Below are 10,406 nucleotides of genomic sequence, written 5' to 3'. Positions count from 1 at the left end.
AGATACCTCTAATCGATACCACATCCATAAATTGATCTACATTTCAAGTTGAGATTAGTCTTCCACTCTTTAGCTTTGACATATCATCACAATGATACACCCTCAATTACATAGGTAAAAGTTTAAAACATAAGTGTCTATACATCTTACATATGTATGTGTACATTCGTAAAAGCCACACTAAGCCTACGCATTAAATCATTCAAGAATTACACTACAATATTGATATTCATAATAAAATGTAAATTTAATATAGCAACATAAAACATGTGCGTATTTATCTTATATATGTATATCTACATCTACATTTAAAAAAGAAACCATATTAAGACTACCCATTAAAATTTAGAGTTTAGAGTAAACTGAATATGCTTTCTAAATATGCCCATAAAAACTTGTTCTGGAGTGCAAAAATAGTCAATGTGCTTTGTAAATAAGTGCTGTAATTTTTTTTATTTTTTTATTTTTTTGGCGAAAAACATCCTTACGGCATTATGCCCCTAAAAACGCGTTTATAGTTTTTTTAGGGAAAAAAATGAAAGGAAAAGAAAGGAGTGTAAAGGAAAAACTTACTTATTATGTGATGATGTTTGTTGGATGTACTTTAAAAGTTGTAGACTTGTAGTCATAGTAAAACCATATTTTGGTTATCAAAAAAAGAAACTAACAAATAAGTTGACAAAAAAGGTATTTTTGTGTAAAAATGAATTAGGTTAAAAATCAATGGATATGCTTAAATTTTGACTTGAGCGAATCAGACACTGATTTTTAAATTAAAAGTTGGCATACCTTTTTAAATTAAAAATTGACATACTTATGATCTGGACAAGATTTTTAATGGGTTGAAAGCATCATTTTGTCAATTTTGAATATTGGCATATTTGACACGTCAAAAGTCAACTATGGAAGCATATTTTATTCAACTTTCGTGAATATATACAATTTTTGTTATCAGATCTACACATTTACTTAAAACATGTTGATTTTTTCATATAATAACAAATTATGGACAAATTTTTAAAAAATATCATTTATTTTTATTTCCTTCCAATTTAAGAACATAAGTTTGCTTCCCTTTCAATTCTTTTTACCGGAGAAGACAACTAGTTATTTATTTATTTATTTATTGTGCTCTCTTCTTTTCCTTCTCTTTATTAATTTCCATTTCCTCGACGTTCCCTTAATTTTAAAACTCTCTTTATTTCCATTTCCTCCACATTCCTTTAATTTTAAAACTCGAAAACACTGCGTAATTGTCAATTGTCATTGATCTATCTTTAATGTCATATTTTTCCATAGTCCGTTGAAAGGGTTGATTGGAAATGTATATAGTTTACCCGGTGATTTGTTTACGCTATTATTCCTGCAGCATATGCTAGCTAGCTATCTTTCCATGGGATATATATAAAGAAGACAAAATTATAAGGATGGTCCATGTGGTATATGTCATTTTGGGCCAAACATGTTTGATGTTTGGATTAGTACCAATGCTCCAAAAGTTTTCATTTCGTTGCAAGTTTGATCCATTTTGGTTTAATTTTTTATAAAATGACAATTTTGCTATTTGTATTTTTTTTTCTCTTTTTTCAGTTTTTTATTACAGAATAAAAAAAAAGAAAAGAAAAAAGAAATTACTCTCTCTCTCTCTCACACACACACTCTCTCTCTCCCCCCTCTCTCTCTCTCACTCCCTCTCTCATTTCTTGCTTACCATCGGCCAAAGAAGAAGAAATCGGCGGTTGTTGCTAGCCTCCCTTCGGTCAGGTAGCACCACCCCAAACATCCGCTTCGATTGTTGATGCCCTCCCTTTGAACCTCGACAACTGACAACGAGAGAAAGGAGATCGAGATCTGAAGTTACGGTTTCTTGGCGGCTAGGGTTTTCAGATGGGACATTTCACGACTGGAAATAGAGGGGGAGACACCATCGAAAACCCTAAAATGCTACCAACATCATCGCCACCGTGCTTATTCATCATCAAACCCTAAAATGCTACCAACATCATCATAGTGAACCACCGTTCTCGTCGGTGCCTTCAACCATCTCCAACATTATCGTTGTGTCCCTTTTGCTGGTCATTATCATCATCAAGCACCATCGAAAAATCCCACCATCTTCAGCTTCAATGGCGACTTTATGGTTCTTCAAATATGAGAATTTTTTACATGATAAAAAGAGAGAAAATAAGGGGAAATGGAAATGAGAGGACCTGGGTGGGGTCTAGGGTGAAGATTAATTCAATGATTGTTATGGATGATGATTCCTAAAATGGATTGAGATTTTTGAATTTTGCTTCTGATAATTGATGGAGGTGAAGATAATTTGGACTGATGTTGGTATTTGATTTGTAAAGATGATGATAGAATAAAGTTTTGGTGTAGAGAGAGAGGGAGAGAGAATTTCTTTTTTTTTCTGTAATAAAAAAATTGGAAAAAAGAAAATATAAATGGCAAAATCGTCATTTTATAAAAAATTAAACCAAAATAGATCAAACTCGCAACAAAATGAAAACCTTTAGATCACGAATAATAGTCAAATCTTTTTGACCTAAAGTGGCAATTTTCACCTAACCACATGGACCATTCATGCAATTTTGTCTATTAAGAATATAAGTCTATGTATATATTCTTATTTCAAGATTATTTAACGTGGTTGCTTACTAAATATAGAATGCTGTTTTTTTAAGAAGTAATAAAAATTGTTGGAAGGTGGTGGCCGGAGATATGTGGAAGGAACATGACATGATTTTCGGTGGATATGTGGTGGATACCGGATAGGGTGGGGTGTGTTGTGTGTTAGACGGTCTTCTAATTTAATAAGATATAAATTTAAAAAAAATGTTTAAAATATATATAAGAAAAAAGTATTCTAAACAAACCCACAACAAAACCATAATGATATATTTTGGAAAAAAAAATCTCTTTATATCCAAAAAATGTTACGGTTACTCTAAATTTCATTAATATATATATATATATATATATATATATATATATATATATATATATATATATATAAGGGTTCAATTGAGAAAAAAAAGGTTGAGAATGGGTGAATCATTCTCAGTCAATCATTTAATTAGCATCTTAACATAAAATACACGGTGACAAACATGTAAATATGATATGATATCCTTCAATCACAGATACGTAACTGTGGATAATTTGATAACAATTCAAATTCATTACTACTCGATCGTTCATCATCCAAATTTCTTCTCCAACCTTCAACGATCATCCAAATTTCTTCAATTAAATCCTCGATCAACATCATCCAGTGTTAATCAATCATCCATCTTCGTTAAAAACACGTTCATCAACGTCATTCATCAGTAGACAAAAAAAATTTGTTTTTGGTTCTTTCAATCCAACCTTCAATTATGCTTGAATACGAGCATATCTTCAACATCTACGATTAATTATACTCCCACTGTCATTAGATCAACATCATCGATAATCAACAACAGTTTCACTTCATATCATTCATTCAACATCGATCATCAAACAAAACTTCGAAATTAAGGTTAGAAAAACATCAAATCATTTTTTTTGAAAAATTCATATAATTCTCTATCAATCTACTATTTTGTAAGTTTTAAATAGTCAAAGTACCATGTTTTTAGCATTTTTAAAAGAGCTTACTTGTATGCACTTCAACCGTTTGATGAAATGCATAAACTAAATTACCACGTTATATTCACATATGAATATGTTTTCGCACCTTAATCAGTATATGATTATTAAAACACAAAACAAATATACAATTTTATATGTTATTCATATGTGAATAACATATAAAAATTATATATATTTGTGAATATACCTTGTAATATTCATATGTTAATATACTGTGTAATATTCCTATGTGAATAAACTGTGTAATATTCACATATGACTATACCATCTAATATTCATAAGTGAATATATCATCTAATACTTACTATGTAATATTCACAAGTGAATGCATCGTTTAATATTTAAATATGAATACACTGTATCATATTCACAAGTGTATATACTATATATTATTCGTATGTGAATATACTGTGTAATATTCATGAATGAATATACCATGCAATATTTAGATGTGACTAGAATGTGTAATATTCACAAGTAAATATATCATATAATATTCACATGTGAATCTACCATATAATATTCATATGTGAACATACTATGTAATATTCATTTGTGAATATACCATGTAATATCATATGTAAATATACAATATAAACAACATATATCATATAATATTCACATATGATTATACATTCATGTATGAATATACCATGTGATAATTAGAATGTGATAAATCGCTATTATTATGAACTAAAAGTATATTTTTAACATTTTTTATGTGTATTCACATGTTTTTCAGGTATCGTTATAACTCAATAAAAGAATAACATTTCAATCAATGGTTTGTTCATATCCTGGTGGTTGACGATTGGTTGACGTAATTGAGAAGATATCATTGACGAAGACAATATGTTTTTATATTCACGTGTAAATGTTATACAATTTAATATATTCTTCATTTTGATCGTGTTAAATTCAAATACAAATGATATTCATTAACCAATACAATGTTGTTTGTCTTAGTATAATGTTGATTTTACATGTAAAATAATATTGTTACAATATACAAAAAAACTATTCACAAACCAATTCTTATAGTGTATTATTTATTTTTATATATAAAGGTTGTATTCACAAAATAAATAAATATACATGTATAGTTTATTCACATAAATAAAAATAACAGATTACAATGATGTTTTTACTAGTGGGATGGAAGTTAGTAAGATCATCAATAAATAAGTCGTAATGATTTCTAAACTTTATTCATATATGAATAAATAGCATGTCATGATGATGTCATCACTAGTAGGAATGAAAATTTAGTGACATCATCAAAACAATTTGCCGCAATGAAGTTTAGTCTCGAAATTGGACGAAATTCGCATATTTGATGTACAATGGTGCGATTTACAAAACTCACAGCTTCGCCGTGACGTACGGTGTTTTTCGGCCATTCGGGACTGTTTAGGGCCTCAAAATGACGTTTTTCTATTTTTTATAATTTTCCGAAAAAAAGTTATCATTTATTCACAAATGAATATAACATTAATAAAAATATATATGCTTATATAATTATTTTATTAACCTAAAAAGATTAGTTGTATGTGAATAAATATATATTCTTATTAAATACTTTTTTTATCTTTAATTTTATATATTTTGTAGTCCTCGGTTTTATTGACAGTTTTATTCATTTGTGAATAATACATATATATTCACATTTGATTATTACATATATATTCATTTGTAAATATTACATATGTTCACATGCGGATATAATTCTTATATGTTATTCACATATGAATTACAAACTTGCTTAGGACCTCAAAACAATGTTTTTTTTTCGAAAAAAATACATTATCATTTATGAATATTACCTGTATTCATTTATGAATATTACATGTATTCGCATGTGAAAATAATTTTTATATGTTATTCACATATGAATTACATAGTTGCTATGTATTTTTAAAAGACATACACTGATTCTCGTGTAAAGGCATATTCACTTGTGAATATTACGTGATATATTTAGTTTATGCATTTCATCGAACAGTTGGCGTGCAAATAAATTAACTTATATAATTATGGTAAAAAATTAACAATTGAAGCCAATAATTACAACACAAATCAAATCCTATCAAAATTGATCAATAATCAGTAGGTTTAGATCAAAAATTGTGAAAATTTTTATGAAAAACGAAGTTTTTCAAGCCTAAAAAGCGATTTAAAAAAAAATCTTCAAATATATGGTTATGTTGATGCACTTTCGATTGCTATCTGTTTTATTATATTGGTGAAGGTTCGATTGATGAAGTTTCGATGACTGGTGATCGCAAAATGATGTGACATCGATAAATATGGATTATGTTTATCGATTTTGCTTGACATCAATGAAACTGGACAAGACTGAATCACGACTTACACTTAATAGTACGAATAAATGTTTTTGATGATGAATCACAACATTTTGATGAAATAACGAAGATATTTGATGAAGAATTGATGTTTTATGAAGTGTCGATGTTTTTTGATGATGAACAGGTGACGTTGATGTTTTTTTTATGAAGAACATATGACGTTGATGAAGAATAGATGATGTTGATGGTGAAGATATGATGTTGATGAAGAACAGAGGAACGATCCAGATGAATGAATAACAGATGGTGTTGATGAAGAACGAATGAACGATTCAGAAAAACAGCGTGTCTTTAATGACTTAATCTAAATGTGTTTTACATATATACAAATGATTGACTGAGAATGATTCCCCCATTCTCAACCTTTTATTTTTTCTCAATTGAACTTACCTCTATATATATATATATATATATATATATATATATATATATATATATATATATATATATATATATATATAGGTTATAATGTGGATGATAAGTATTGTGTGGATGTAGGAATGAATGTGGACCAAGAGTTTAAAATACATATTCTAATAGAATACATATTCTAATTGAATACAAATTCTCACAGAATACATATTCTGATTGAATGAACAATTTGAAGAAAAACAAAATTTTGAACCATGAGTTGAAGAATAACAACATTCATTTTGACAAACAACAATACACGTTCTTTAATGACTTACAACAAACATGAAAAATATAAATATATTCTTAAAGAATAAAACTAAATTTAATTCATTCTCTAACTAACGTCACTCATTCTTAAGAAAAAGATATATGCAATTCTGGAAAGTACAAAAACTGATATAAAATTTAAGAATGCATTCTGCCAGATTTCTCCTTGAAGAAAGAATGGTGTTGTATTTGTAAGGTGGACCCTTTTATTCTGAAAGAATGTTGTTGTTTTTGTAAGGTGGACCATTCTATTCCGAAAGAATGATGTTGCTTTTGTAAAATGAACATTGATATTCTGAAAGAATGATGTTGCTTTTGTAAGGTGGACCAATTCTCTTTACAAGAGCCTACAATAACAATGGTGAATAAGCCAATAAGAAACTATTTAAAGATATTACAATCAAAACGCATATGAAAAAAAAACCTGAAACAAAAACACAAACAGGTGGTGTGCAACACAGTGACACACCCATTTTATAAATTTCTTTGTGGGGTTCAAGTTTTATTTTATAATCAAACAACTAAACCAAGCTACCTAGATCATCCCTTGATCATTGAAAATACTACCCAAAACACCACATTGCCGATAGCTTGGAGTAGCAAGCAAACCAATAAAATTGAGCAAAAGAAACTACTGTAGACAAAAAAAAATCAAAATTAGGTTAAAGATGTTAATTCCACTATCCCATTCACGATTTGCATAACTAAGTTTTAAAAAATCATGGACCTAACAATGTAAAACAAAGGGAGATACTCATTGGAACAGTTCACCAGAGTGGCAAAATTGGAGGAAGGAGAGAGAAGAGAAGAAGAGAACATAGTAAATACCTCCCTATATTCAGTAAACAGAGCTGCAAGAAAAAGAAAAACTTGAAGAACATAAGTGTGATCCCCTACTTATTAACATTTAATAAATCTTAAATGATTGAACAAAACCGGAGTAAATCAACTATAGAGGGTAATTAGAAACATCCCAGTGATCAATATCAATTTAGAACAACTCTAACAAATAACTCTAACTAATCAAGCATAGAAAAATTTGGGATTTAGCTGTATAATCCTAGAGACACCATATGTAACATTGATTATAATAAAGCATAGTAGCACTTAAATTTTTTTGCATTTTAACAGATACATACAGTAACAGAAAAGAAGAATCCATAAACATGAGACATACACTTTGTTTACAAATCCAAAGGACATACTTACCAAACCAGAGCTTCATCTATTTCATTGCATCGACTTCATCGGCAGATGGAGGCACAGGTTTGGTGGCGGCAGGGATAGGGGCATAACCGTTCTTGTTATGGGTGACGTCATCCTCATCGTCGACGTCGTACTCTTCCTCATCGGAATCGGAGCCGAAATCCAAGCGTCTGCTAGAACATACCGACCAGATTACCTCCTGTAGTGAACCCAATGAACATATTACTATATTGGTCAAAACTGATTTAGATCGCCGGAGATAGGATGGATGGTTTCAAATAATACGGACGAAGCTCTGATGGGGTCGGTCGATGGAAGCGGGAGGGATACGGCCGAAGGTTTGATAGGGTTTTAAATAGAGTAATTTGCCTAAATTAAAGGGTAGATGATTTAATTAAATATTTATTAAAATTAAATAATACTTGGCCCATATTAATCCTTACATCCACACAATATTTGTTCATCCACATTTGAATATATATATATATATATATATATATATATATATATATATATATATATATATATATATATATAAAAGCCCCTTTATGAACACTTTTTTTTTGTCAATGTCTGGATTAATTTCTTGAACACGTGTTACAGAAGCCAAGGTTGTAGTAATAGGCTTGAATGGTACGTGTTTGCCTCTCCATCTTTACCATTTTCTCCTCCAATGGGATTGTTCCACCATGTGCGGTCCCTTTACTCAACCGGGGTTACTTTAGGGCGGTGGTATACTATCCCTTCTCTATCTTATTTTTTTTTTCTTCGGATGTTTCCACCAATTTGCCTTCTGCTTTTTCCATTGCTTTCGCTAGACACATTTCCGGTTTTCTCTTTAGCGGCTTGGTTTCTCTATTTCTTGGCCGGGTACAAGCCGGTGTTGGCTGATTTCATTGCATGTTTTCCATGTGTTTCACTGTTCTTTGTCTAGGTATGGTTTCTATTTGAGGTTTATTGCGATTTTAATATGGTCTGTGTAATTTTCTTTTCTGATGTTTATTAATATAGAAACATAAATATATGAAATAATTACATCACATTCACTACAAAATTTTTGTAACCTCTTACCCTATCTAATTTATATTACATGATATTAAAATCTAACAGAAAAAACGATATTATATCACTAATAATAATAATAATAATAATATATTTTTATGTAATGTGATCAATTATTACCTTCTTCTTAATCTCAGGGATCATATATAAGGCTCCAGTCAACCGCAAGATGAGCTTGAAAGTAGGTGAAGTTCGACGTGATTGTGAACGTAGAAACAATGCCAATTAAGTCGCTCGTGGTTTGTCATCCATAACACATCATCATAAATATGTTTGTGTATAGTATACATACATATATTATATATATATGAAATCGTTAAAATGAAAAACAGTACTAAAAATAAAGGGAGTTACACGTAATTTAACAGTCATGTTTAAATTCAATATCAATCGAAAACCTAAAATTAATCTTTTACAAACAAAGAATAATGTAACTGGAAACCAAAAAAATTACGTTTATATTGAGATAACCCAAACTATAACATCATACGCAACAGTTTTAATTAATTTAATTATTAGTTATAATGATTAATGAATTGACTTGAGGTACATTTTATGATTTTTACTCAAAGTAGTCTGATGAAAACATTTATTAACTAAAATCAAATAAAATATATTAAATTATAAAAAAAAAAGTTATTCAAAATATATATTAATACAGTTAATCTCTTAAATTATTTGATTAAAAAATTAAACATTAGTATTGTACTGTAATATGATTTCTGTAATTTGTCATCATAGTTTACACATTATTTTTCTAAATAAAAAGAAAATATATGTTTGTGGGTCAAGAGACCTGTAGTATAAAAAATCTTTCTGTTTTTAAAAAATTTAATAAACTATGAAAGTTTATTATTTTTTTTTATTATTTAGTATATTATAGAAGACTAGAGTATTATTTTTTTTTATTATTTTTCTGTACACAACAACTTTTTGCCGTATACAACATTTTTTTGTAGAACGACAATTTTACCTTTTTCTCTATTTTAACAAACTTTACAATCTACCCCCTCTAGTCTAAAACCCTTCCAAATATTCAATCACAGAAACAAGGAAACTAGTATTCGCTTCCCGCTATCGATCATTGTTTACCTTCCATCTCCGGTTTGCTTCACCCCATCGCCGCCTCATCCATTGCCGTCGTCAACTGCTCCACCTCTGTCGGCGGCTTGCTCCACAATTACTAGTTTGTGATTTTATATTACGATTCTATTTCTTTGATTTATGGTTTTATATTCATTTATGATATTGTGATTTTATATTCAATTCTTGTTTACACCACTGTCGTCGCTGCTATTATGATTATCAATTTAATTCTATTTTGTGATTTGCGATTGAAAAAGATCAAACCAACCATTTGTTGCTCGCGATTGAAAAAAATCAATTGTTTGCATCACTGATCACTGCATTGCCGTCACTTCTATTATTATTATTATTATGCATCAGTGCTTATAT

The 10,406-nt window shown here is 29.3% G+C and overlaps 1 long non-coding RNA gene across 1 annotated transcript; it reads right to left on the bottom strand.

The window, feature by feature from the left end:
• Positions 1–6,633: 6,633 nt before the first annotated feature.
• On the bottom strand, positions 6,634–9,606 carry LOC145166286 (uncharacterized). Its single transcript, XR_013740468.1, has 3 exons — positions 9,072–9,606; positions 7,893–8,088; positions 6,634–7,030 (listed from the first exon to the last, which is right to left on the bottom strand). It is a non-coding gene; the product is annotated as an uncharacterized LOC145166286 (long non-coding RNA).
• Positions 9,607–10,406: the final 800 nt, after the last annotated feature.

Source organism: Lactuca virosa, chromosome 3, assembly GCF_052849685.1.
Source record: "Lactuca virosa cultivar CGN04683 chromosome 3, Lactuca_virosa_CGN04683_v6, whole genome shotgun sequence".
In the NCBI taxonomy this organism is placed as follows: Eukaryota; Viridiplantae; Streptophyta; class Magnoliopsida; order Asterales; family Asteraceae; genus Lactuca; species Lactuca virosa.
Note: the sequence above shows the minus strand (reverse complement) of the source record. Positions and strands in the feature narration are given on the sequence as shown.